The following is a 12719-nucleotide window of genomic DNA, read 5'->3' on the forward strand; positions in this document are numbered from 1 at the left end:
GATTTTATTTTCAGTCATTGAAGCATGTAAAAACCTGTTATATAGGCATACAAAAAGTAGCAGCAGATCAGATTTGGCTAACCTGTGGACCAGTTTGCTAACCTCATGCTGTGAGAGCATTTGCCAGGAGAAAGCAAATGACTACCTTGGAAGTCTTTATCTCCAAACTGAAAAATAAGAATTCCAGGGTCCTTAATCGAGTTCTTTTAACAGGCTATATTCTAGGAAGGAAAAAAATCAAATCAAACACTTGTTGAATTGACTCAGACTCAGACAAGCTTCCCTCAAGAGTTGAAAGGCTTGGTCTCAGGACACTGACCGATGCCTGAGCTCTGACTCCACAGAGTTGTGTTCAGTCCTCAAACCCAGTGCCCCCCATGGCAGCGCAGTCTACAATGCTTTCTAAGCAGGAGGGTTCATTAGCTCAGCCCACATTTCATTTCAACACTGCTAATGCCAGTGCTCTGAAAATGTTCCTAGAGACTGTGGCTGTTTGAATCAATAGCAACATAATCAGTGGAAAACCCAATCCAGCACTCTTTAAAATTAGCAGGCTTCTTGGTTTTATGACTCAATATCTTAGCAAGAGAACAAAAACAGAGGATTTTTTTTTTTAACTTTGCCTCATTTACATGAACCATAACAGATTTTATTAAAAAGTAGGGGTCTCCTTCTTTGAAGGAATTTTCAAGCAAAAAGTAGATGATTTGCAAACCCTTTGAGGATCCCCAAAGCCTTCTACAATGCACTCTGCAGGCTAGGATGGTACAGGAGTGTCTCTCTGTAAGAGACATTTATTGAGGCTGACAAGCAAAGCCCTCAGCACAATTTAATTTTCATGTAACCACTTTCCGTTGTCCAGCTGTGGGCAAAGGAAATGAGCAATGAACACTTTTAAGTGTACTCCAGCCCCCTCATTTTCCTGTCTTTATCTGCTTTGCTTTATACATTTATGCTGTACCTGCTCCAAAGCTCTTGCTTAGTTTTCCTTTTGGCATTAGCTGGAAAAGAAAAGTTGGCTTTACAAAGGCTGTGAGTTAGGAGCCAAGCTTGATTCCATTCCAGGGATACAAAAAGCGACTGAAGAAGTTACTTCTACCGAAACCCCAGAAAGCAGTCAAATGTTTTCTGTATGTGGTCAGTGAACAGATGGGATTTGGTGTCTGCAGCTATGCTGGATGTAATTTGACAAATCCTCGCTGGGCACTCATGGTATGCCAGGCCCGGTGCCAGGGACAGGGGAAGGGAGGGTGGATGAGGCCTGGCCCTGCCCATAAGGGTCACCTAGTTTTCCTTCTTCAACATTGGAGGCTGTCCCGGAGCAGTCCGGATGAGTGGCAGCAGACGTTTGGGGTCGGGGAAGATGAGAGAATTAGCTGTGGCTGGTCTCCACTCTGAGTCATATGGTAGGGGGCTCTGATCAGATCTGGGGGCTCTGATCCATGTTGTTGAGGGAGACTGACAAGGTCTCTGGGAGAAAAGGCAATGTGTACCTTGTTGCTGTTGTTGTTGTGTGCTGCTGAGTCCATTTTCAACCCGTAGCATCCTATATGACAGCACAGAACTGCCTTCAGAGGATTTCTTAGGCTATAATCTTTATGGCAGTAGATCGCCAAGTCTTTTTTTCTACAATGCTCAGGGTGGGTTCAAGTAGCTGCAGCCAAGAATTAAAGCATTGAGCTACGAGGGCTCTTTATGTATCCCTTAATTCTCCTTCATTTATCCAAGCCTGCTTTACTTCACTGGGAAGAAATACATGGCTGGTATTTTGAGATTCTGTGAAACTGGGCCAGAGGAAGTTCTCAAGTCTGAGTAGCAGGCAACAAGACTTGCAAAGTTAGGAAGGACAATCTAGGCATGGTGGGGGCAGCATGGGCAAAGGCCTGCTGTGAGGGAAAACCTTAGAACATGAAGAGGGAAGGTCGGTCTGGCTCTGAGGACCTGCTCAGGGAGTACACTCCGTGCTATGGAACAATGGTCCTGGACTTGTGGGAGATGCTCATTCTCAGGCCCCTCCTCAAACCTCCTGAAGCATATGCTTTGAGGCAGGGTCCAGCTATGTGGGCTTAAGCTAACTTTGATACAGCTCCAGTTTGAGAAGCACTGATAAGGAGGATGGAGAGAAGCTGACTACTGACTAGAATTGCAAATAATTCATTACTAGTGATTGACTGATGAGAGAGCACCCTCCCTCCAACCCACTTTCAGCACCCTCTGAGTTCCAGTGCACTCTAGCTTCAAACAGTGGTTTCAAGGAAACCTGACCCTGGTCCCAGCTCCACTCTTCCTCTCAGACCTGCGAGCCATTTCCTGCCCACCTGAGTGCTTTCATCCCTGAGACAGAGCCCATTGTAAAGGAGCCTGCTCTTCAGCTTCCTCATGGACCATATTGGATGGGAAACTATGTGACCAGGCAGAATGACTATGGACCATTAATATAGCCGCTGTGCTGGGGGTGCTGTCTGGGGACTGGGAGAAAGTCGGACATGATCATTTAAGGACACCACCAGGCTCCTGCAGCATTGCTCCACTTGTCATGGGACTGAGGCATGTGACATCACAATGCAACCACTACATTGGATGGGGAGTATATGTTTCCTTGGAAGGATAGTTAACATATTCTGGATGTGTACTAAAAGTAGAAAACCAAAAACAAACCTGCCATTTTATCTACAGACTACACCTCTGTGTGTCTGGCATCTGACTTCTAACTAAGGGTGACAATGGTGCTGGGCTCCACCAATGCCCCTCCCATGCCACCCTATCTCTCAGATCCCTGAAGTCCTCTGATTGTTAAGTTCTTTCATTTCTAGCTTGGTGGTGGTTATGTGCTGTGGAGTCGATTCCGACTCACAGCGACCCTATACAGAGTTTCCGAAGCTGTAAATCTTTACAGGCGCAGAATGCCTCATCTTTCTCCCATGGAACAGCTGGTAGTTTCAAACTACTGACCTTGCGGTTCGCAGTCCGATTCGTAACCACTACGCTAGCAGAGCTCCTACTTAACCTGGTGGAAATTCTTATGGGAGGAACTGGGTGATGTTTTATCAGTCCTTTATACCTAAATGTGATATAAATCTATCCTGATAGAAGGATTTGCAAGATTAGATGTTAGAGAATCAGGACAGAGGACTTGGGGTGAATGGACAGAGAAGAACCCAACTACAAAGTCCAGATACATGGTCTCGAGGTACTGTTACGTGGTTGTTGGGTGTGATCAGTTTGATTCCAATTCATAGCCACTCTGTGTGACAGAGTAGAACTGCCACATAGGGTTTTAGTTCTTTACGGCTGTAACCTTCATAGGAAGAGATCACCAAGTGGAGAGGTTTAAACTAACAACCTTTCTGTTAGCAACCACATACCTAACCACTGTACCCTCTGAACTAGCAACTAGTATTTATTTCCTGAGAACCCCAACTCTCTCTTGGTCTTCTTAACAGCCTCTTCACTGAGTCAGCCCCCTGAATGCTAAAGGAAACCCTTGCATTTCCAGTCCAGCTTGGGAGAAGGTCATCTGATGAAATGCCCAGGCAATCTCCTGAGACCATATTGAGAATAACACTTCTCTAACAAATTAGGATATGCTACAATGTAATACTAGGACTTGCCAGTTATTTGCCTGTGAAATAGCATGGGGGGAACCAGAGAGACCACAGGGGAAGGTCAAGTTTTTCTTTAGTTCACATATATACAGAAGAGTCTCATCTTTAAAGCCTGAGCTCTCAGTCAAAACTCTGACGAAACATTTCCATCCCAAGACCTTCAAGCAATGTATGTTTCTCTCAGGTTGCTTATTACAAAAGCCCCTTGTGGGACAAAAGGACAAGAGATGGGATGGCAGAAAGTGGGTGCAGGGGGCCTTCAGTGGTTCTGGAAGCAGTATGAACTCTGTTCTCTATGGGAGACCTGGACCTGTATTGGGTCAGGCAGAACAGGAAGGTATTATGATTGAAGAGCCAGGATCTCGGCTCCAACCAGGAGAGCAGGTGGTACGAATGAGTAGGGACATCCAATGGCAAGGCTGGACAGACAGGGCAGTCAGAGTGGGCCACCAAGCAGGCCATACCAGCCATTTACATGTGCCAGAAACAGTGATGGGAGAGAGGGTTGTTACTGGAGGGAACTGCTCACAAAATTAAGTTGGAAGTCTCGTGCCAGTTCCTCGCATTCTGAGGAGCAAGGAAAAATGGTACATCAGAACTACTGAGGTGCTTCATGAGAAGTTTCAGTTTAATAAAACAGAAGTGCCATTCCCACTTTTCAGGCACTAATGGGTACCCAACTGTATGTGGTAAATGCCGTCGAGGAGGTTTCAACCCCATATAAGGTTTCCAAAGAGTGAATGATGGGTTTGAACTGCTGACCTTGTGGTTAGTATTCTAGTGCTTATCCTATTGGACCCCAGGTACCCAACTTGTTTAAGTGCTGTCGTGTTTCTGAGGAGCAGCTGGTGGGTTTGAACTTTCAACCTTTTGGTCTGCTGTCCAGTGCTTATCCTACAGCTCCAAACCAGGAGTCCTTCAAGACAGAATGGCATGAGGCAAGTGAGGCAAGTGTGCTTCCTAAACTCTTGCTTCCCCGGCAGTCACAGGCAAGAAGACTAACGTATCTACCTTAGCACCTTGGAGACCCAGAAGTGTGCCTAGCCCACAGCATACGCTTGATTCTTTTTAATTGAACCCTAGTAGTCAGCTGACCTTAATAAACACACTTGGTTTGAAAATTAAGATACCCCAAAAGAGAATGATAGCTCCATCTTCTTAGTTTGTAATTCAAGGTCCTTTATAAAATCAGATTGAGGAGGAGTGAAAATACCGTGGAGGTTGGACCGCATTCTTGATGCCCAGATGGACAAAAGCCTTCTCAGTTAGAACCAGTAAAGGGGGTCCTGAAGCAAAGGGCAAAGTTGATGAGCCTTAATGAGCCCCACTTGCTCCACCCTGTAGGTCATGGGCAGGATCTGAGAGAAAGCCCTGGTTTATTAACAACCCCAGCCGCTGTGGCTATCAGGTCCTTCTATCAGATTTCCTGCAGAGGAGATTCATCAAGATAAAGCTCAGTTCCCAATAGACTAATGCAAAGAGGGCAACAGACGTGCAAAGAGCCGAAATGCAGACTGTGTGTATTAATCATAGACAACAGAAACATGTCAGCTTTAATGTCTGTTTGCTTTTATCTTTAAATGAAAATGCATCTGCTGCTTGGACACTATTTTGCTGAACATTTCAGAACAGAAATGGGATGCACACACAGAAAGAGAAAAACATTGCAGATTCTTTACCCCAGTAGAAAGAGCTAGCAGAGAAAGAGTAAGTAAGTCCATAGGTTGTATGTATTTGCAGAAGCAGAAACTACACCCACAAGTCTCAGCTACAGATGTCAAAACTCATGGAAAAGGGAAGGGATGAAGAGGCCTCGTGACTTCACCAGGGAGTATCGGGGCCTTTGTAATGAAGGGTTCTGCTTATGCCTCTGGGTCACAGATAAGGATTAATGCACCTGTAGTGCTCATGTTCAGCCTTGGAGACGACATTAACCCTATCCGTGTTGTGCGCTGTTGAGTCGATTCCATTGGGACCCTGTGTAGGACTTCTGAGGAGGAGCCAGTGGTTTTGAACTGCTGACCTTGCAATTAATTAGCAGTGCAGTGCTTATCCTACTATGCCACACAAGAACTCCACTGCTATCTTAACAGCTCTGAAAACCAGGACCTGGATCCCACTCCCATATACTCTTAGTTCCCTTCTATGGTTAGAAAGCAGCCGCGGATGTGTGGACTTTAGAGGACCTCATGTTCATTTTCATTAGTCAAGTTTCAGGGGGTGGAAATAAAGTAAAAAAAAATTTTAAATGTTTTTTGAGGGTGAGAGGAATTTAGACTTGTTACTCCAGGCAGATCATTCTAAAGAGTGATAGAAGATATATGGAGGGAATGGTGGTGAACTGGAGAGGGAACAGGCAAGTTTGGGTAGTAGAGACAGTAACAGACGCAATTCCCTTATCTTGGAACTCCGCTTGCAAAATCTACAGCTTAAGTTTGGTCATGTGACCACAGTCAATTCAGTTGCTTTGAAAGTCAGAGAGGTTTGAAAGGTGATTTCACTTCTTAATTGAACTGGTTGTGTTGGAGCTCAGGCCACCTTAATGCTTCAAGCATTGCCCTGCCTGGCTTCCAAAAAAGGGGTTGTTGATTGATATCCTGAGTTGGACAGACTTGACAAGAGGTAAAAACTAGTTGGTTGAGTTTAGAAAAGAAATTGAATGTAGAAGTTAGTTGTTCCTAAAGAAGTCTGTAGATATTAGAGTTCAGTTGCTATGTTATTGGCATGGATGTTATAATGTCGGTAGAGAAGGAAGGCGGGATAATTTGGTCGAACATTAGTTTGGGAGATTAGTGAATTAAATATAAATGATCAGAGATAAATAAGCTGAACACAACTGATATATATGCACATACCAAAGGCATACATATCTGGTGTAGCACCATAGCATAAACACTCCATCTCAAGTAGGCGGTTCAAACTCACTAGCCACTCCTCAGATTTTCTATATAGGGTTGCTATGAGTCAGAAATGACATGACAGCACTTAACAACAACAACATAGTCTTAATTAACACAGTTCAAATTCCTTAGCAGCACTGGTTTGGATGTTACGCTCTTATATATTTTTAACCCTCAAAGCACTGGGAACTGTGCCTGACACAAAATCAGAGTTTGAGAAATATTGGAAAATAATGTAACTATTTTATAGGGACACAATACCACTATAGCCCCAAATTAAATGAACCATGAAGAATCAGTTTGACCACATCCCCTTCTTAGATCGTCACAGCCCAACTGAGGAGACCACTCAGTAAATTCATACATTTGGTGTGATACTCAGTCAGCTGCATGCCTTGGGTCCGCCTGGCTAGCATGGAGCAGTGATGGCCTGTGGTACATGCTTGGTTGGTACACACTTACTTCAACATCTGCATGATCCCCAACAAGCTTTTTTCTGCGGGGAATGGGATTTGAGCACAACCATTGCCTAAGCAATTGGTGAAATGCTGTTAAATTTTGCCAGCTTCAGGCATGGTTCTGAGACTAAATGTTAAGTTTAGGGGTTCAGCTAGTCTAAGAGATTTAGGGATTTCTTCTTCCAGCCGTTTCCATCTTGCATATCTGAAGATGCCGCTACCATTTAGGAGCCTTAGGTGGCTGTTTACTTCCAGATGTTCAACCACACTGTAATAAGGAGCAGAGATAAAGGAGGTGAGTCTTCTCCTGCTCTCTGGAGCCTCTGTGATGTTAACACAGCAGAGAGCAGCAGCAGCGTTTTACAGATTCTTTCATGCAGTTCTCTTGAGGCTGGCCAGAGGGAGGGACTCCTCCTTCACCCTCACTGGTGGTCTAGTATGTAGACTGTTGAGCCCTTCAAGCTGCCTCCAAGGACAAACCTTTCTAGTCAAAAAATGTGTTTCTTTGTGAAATATACTACTATGTGTGTATAAGTGAGATATAATATGAGCCATGAGACATCTTGCAATAAGGGTTGTGTGCATTTATAGAAAATTGAAGCTAATTTTACAAGAGCGCATTATCATCTTTGCTCAATGAACAAGATTGTCCCAGTTGCAGAGGATCAGAGAATATGTTCTTCCCCTCCCCATACCTTTTCTCACCCACCCCTTCCTTAATTGAGTGGCCGTATCCAATCCAGACTGACAGAGTGCAGTGCGCAGAGAACCCCTATGTATGTGAAGACACAGGAAAGAAATAACCATGATGGGAATCTGTTGGGACTCTTCCCATGACTGTGATCTTACCCATGTTTGAATCACAAACTTTAAATTTCTAACAATTAAGGTTCTTTCCGTTTCCAAGTAATTTGTTAAATGCCTATTCAACACAGACAGATATTTATTTTCAGCCTTGGCTTGTAAATGCCTACAAACTGATTCATGTTGGTGGTCTTTATGACACTTTCTGTGAATTAGTGAATAAATCTGATTTTGGTATTTCACAATAAACATGGTCTCTGAGCGTTTTTGTTCTTCACACTCTATGATATGAAGGGATGCCGAGAGCTGCGTGGGCTGGGTTCACATTCTATCGTTCTCCGAATCTGATGAATCTGAATCTTTGTCCTTATTCCTTGGGCAGGTGTGTGGGGGAGGGATGTGCGGCACAAGAGGTGGCAACCTGACAAATAGACTCCTGTCATTCCTAGTTCAAGACACCCTGTTACAACCAGGGCTTGACAATGTAGCTTAGTTACTGAAAACCAATATGAAGACAATTCTAATAGCTGTGGGCATCTATTGAGCACAGTGGAAGTGCAGGAATTCTAAGTGTGTGCTCCTAATTAGTGTCTAAAGGAGGTGGGTCTGACTATCGAACATGAAGAGACCCGAGGAGCCGGCCTGAAGGCAAATTTGAGCATGGTCCTGCCCCTCATATTCCCTCTAGGCTGACCTTCCTCATACCCAGATGCCACCTAAGACCACCTTGCCCCTGAGGCCCACTAAAGATCATCTCCCCTCCCCAACCCAAGGGAGTGGGGACAGACCCCTTCTTTAGGATTTGGTGAGTTCCCATGTTTGTAGTTACCACTGCATCTTCCTCCTGTTCCATAGTGGGTGTATTGTTAAGTGCCGTTGAGTTGGTTCCAACTCACAGCGACCCTGTATAGGGCTTTCAAGGAGCAGCCGGTGAGTTTGAACTGCCGACCTTGTGGTTCAATCTGACCTTATGGTCCAGTGCTTTATCCCACAGTGCCACATCTAAGGTTTAACCACTGCCCTTGGGAGGGGACATTCAAACCAAGTGTTCTTGGAAGTACTGGAATCATGGAGAGGAAGTACATCGCATACGAGGCTGCCAACAGCTGAATATCATGATAGGCATTCTTTTTAAAACTCCTCTAGGCCACCCTCTGGTACCATCTGCCTGCCCTCTCCACCCCTCTTTCCCCTGCTCCCTCCATCCCCAGAAGTAAAAATCCAGTTCCTTTTGTTTTTCTCTGTGAAGAGCAGCTTCTTCATCTTTTCCTCATTGCCTGGTGTCCTGACAAAACCTATTGCCCATCCTTCTCTCCTGAGCAGTTCAGCAAGATCTTCTCATGAATATGCATCCTTCACACCTTAGGAGGAGTTACTCTGCCATATGTGTTAAGACAGCACATTTATCAAATTGAACTGTATACATATTTCATCTCAAGTTCCGCAAAAAGCCCAAGATTTTGTCTATGAGGGGTCTTCAAAAGTTTGTGGAAAAATTCAATTATCTTTTAATTCCATCTTTCCACAAATTTTTTGAAGTCCTCTAATATCTTGGGGTCTTTCCATATTTCACCTTGGCAACTTACACACACATACACATAGAGCTGCCTACCTGGAGACCAATGGAATAGCTCAGTACTAGATCCCTGACAGTTCTCACATACTCACTTATTGAAAGAACCTTCTAAGACCATATTCTTGATAGCTGAAAATCAGATTCATCATTTTCTTTTAGAGTCTGCCCCTCTAGTCTCATTCAAAACTATCAGCTCATCTTTTGGTCACCACAGGCACCTCCTATCTGGCTTCCGTCTCCCAAGACAGTGCATACTGCTATGAGGCTGGCATCGTTAAACCTTCTGGGAAGTGTCCTCCTGGGCTGACAAACTACAAAGGCGCCTAGTAACTTACACTTTGAAAAAAAGGCCCCTGGAACTCAAGGAATTCCCCAGTTTCTTCAGGACAAATGAGCTACAGTGTTTCACCTGAGAAAGTCCTGGCTTTTCTGGTTTGAATACAAGCTTTCATATTAGGTCAATCTAATACAGGGTTCATGGCAAGAACTTACAAACTACAATAAAAACTTTATAACTACACTATGGATAGGGAATGTCGCAGCTCTGTAGGATAAGTACAGGACTTCACACCATGAGGTGGGTAGTTCGAGTTCACCACCGACTCCCTGAAAGAAAGATGAAACTTTCTGCCCCCCATAAAGATTTTTTAAAAACTTAGGAATCATACCCAGAGAAGCAGTGGCACCAGAGATGGAGGCAGAGATGATGACCTGGAGAGATGGAATGGCTGGGGACTTTAGACCCAGAGAGGGAAAGGGGCTGTGTGCTGACGACTGAGGTGGGGCCAGACTTGTAGGGTATACCTTTTGGTTGGGTGATGATGCATGGAGGGGATTGTAACCATGGCAATGAAATGACATATGATAGGATGAATGTAAAGCTAATGTTCTCCCATGTAAACTATCACATAATTCACAATAAAACATTAAAAAAAAAAAAAAAAAAAACCACTAGAAATTGACTCGATGGCACTTACCGCACCACCACCATGGATAAAAGTGCTGAGCAGATGTTTCAACTAAGTCTAAATTTTCACTTTCATATCACCCAATTCCCTAGCATGAGTTCTATGTCTTGGCATTCTCAAAACACATGGTGAACTTGCCCATCTCCATGCTTTTGCTCCTGCTGGCCTGATAGCAGGAATGCCATACCTCCTCCCAAATATGAGATCATAGGAATCTTAGCTCACCGTGAGGTTCCACTCCAGAGCTACTTATCAGTGATGTCATGCTTGATTTCCCCATTAGAATGTGACCCTGTCATTGTGTGCACCCCCAGAGTGTGTTCTGCCTTATTGTTAAGTGCCTTGAAGAGAGGGTGGGGATAGAGGGCTAGGGAGAGCTGGGCACAGGACATGGTGTTCTATGCCACATTTAAATGGGTGTGAGACCTATAATGAAAATAAAACGTCCATTGCAGGAGTTGAATTCTCAGCTCCAGTCAACTGTCTCAAAAAAAAAAATGATGGTTGCCCATTACTGTCAGATATTTGGATTTTCTTTTTCAAAAGAAGTTAGAGATACAGATTCTCATGTGAAATCTACCAGGTTTTAAGTTTTGGTAATGAGTTTACATGTTTTAACAAATGTTATGTGCGCCTAATAAAATGCTTTGACAGGCTGACCTCAGCACACAGACAACCAGTCTGTGACTTCTCTTCTTGTACCGTGTTATCATGGACCTGGGAGTCTGACTAATCAGAAACAGGAAAATCATCAAAGCACCCTCAGATTGGGTTAGGGGGCAACTCATGGATGTCATTGCGAGGGTGATGGGAAGAACAGAGATGGAAGAATCCAAGGAAAGCCAGATGGGAGTCAAAAGGTGGTCAAGGTTAAATGGCATGCTATTAAGTAGTTAGCAAGTAACACTTTGGGAGTGAGAGGATGGGGGTGGATTTGTAACATTTGTTCATTTCTATGGAGTCCACTGTGGCACTGTAGGTTAATGCGCTAGACTGCAAAGTTGGTTTGAATCACAAGGTCAGTGGTTCAAACTTACCAGCTGCTCCTCGGAAACCCTGTACAGTGTTGCTATGGTTTGGAACTGACTCAAAGTCACTTAACAACAACAACAATGATGTAAACACCCCACCATGACCTCTTTCAAGCTGCCCATGGGATGTCACTGAATGTGGACTTGGGAAGAGATGCTAGTAACTGGATTTTGTGGGTTGACTCTACCACACCATTGTTTATAGGCCAGGTATCAAGAAAAAGCACCTTTACCTATGAACAAAAAAGCTACCACATTGTCAAGAGACCAATGTGGTGTTGAGATGACTCATTGATCTCCATCAAAACTTCTTTCACACCACTAGGTATGACATGCTGCCGCTTTCATTTAGGGCTTTTGCTGTTGTTGTTGTTGTTAAGTGCCATTGAGTTGGTTCTGACCTATAGCTACTCTTTATAGGGTTTCCAAGGGGTGACTGATAAGTTTGAATTGCTGACCTTGTGGTTCAAACCAACTTTGCAGTCCAGTGCCTTAACCCACAGTGTCTCATGGCTACTGGTTACGTTAAGCTATTAATTAGCCATTTTCAACTGAGTGTGTGTAAGAGGAGGAACCAGAATAAAGAGATAGGGTGATTTCCATTAGCTGTGCTGTGTTCAAGAAGACAGAGGGAGCAAACCTGGGGGTTGGGCCAGGTTTCCTTTCTCCTATTGCAGACCATCTGCTTTCAGCCTGCATCTCCTGGTTTTTCAGCAAAGAGCAGTGATACAGAACCAGGAAATGCAGAAGAATGGAAGGGAAAGAAAAGAACACAATGTTGGAGAACCGCAATGAGGATATTCAAGTGAAAGTAGAATCAGTAATACCAAATCCACACCTAAGAGAGCAGAGACCCAACTTCCTCTCTGGTTCCTTTGTGCTCTCTTTGGGGAATTTTTAATGAATTTTAGTCTTCTCTGGAAGTAACATTTTCTCATAGAAGGCTAAGCTTGACATATGGTCAGGTCTGTGGAGGGTTAGGCCACACCAGAAGCTGCCTGTGTTCACCAGAATTTTTGTGATGGCAACCTGAATGAACTTAAGCAAAAGTCTACCTGTTTGGGTTCTTGTAACCCAACAGTGAGAAAGCAGAGGAATAGCTGGGTCCCAATGTTGACTGGAGCCTTAAGACTCTCTCTCTCTACCCTCATGTCTATTCCTTTTTACACATTGGCAAAATGTCCTTATCACTGGGGATCTGTGGCTGCTGGCAACTCCCAGGATCACATTTCTTTGCTACATCTTCAGAGTGGAATGGACTGGTTTTCCTTTGTTGTTGTTGTTGTTAGGTGCCATCAAGTAGGTACCGACTTATAATGACCCTATGCAAAACAGAACGAAACACTGCCCAGTCCTGGGCAAACCTCACAATTGTTG

Source organism: Chrysochloris asiatica, unplaced genomic scaffold, assembly GCF_000296735.1.
Source record: "Chrysochloris asiatica unplaced genomic scaffold, ChrAsi1.0 scaffold00028, whole genome shotgun sequence".
Lineage (NCBI taxonomy): Eukaryota > Metazoa > Chordata > Mammalia > Afrosoricida > Chrysochloridae > Chrysochloris > Chrysochloris asiatica.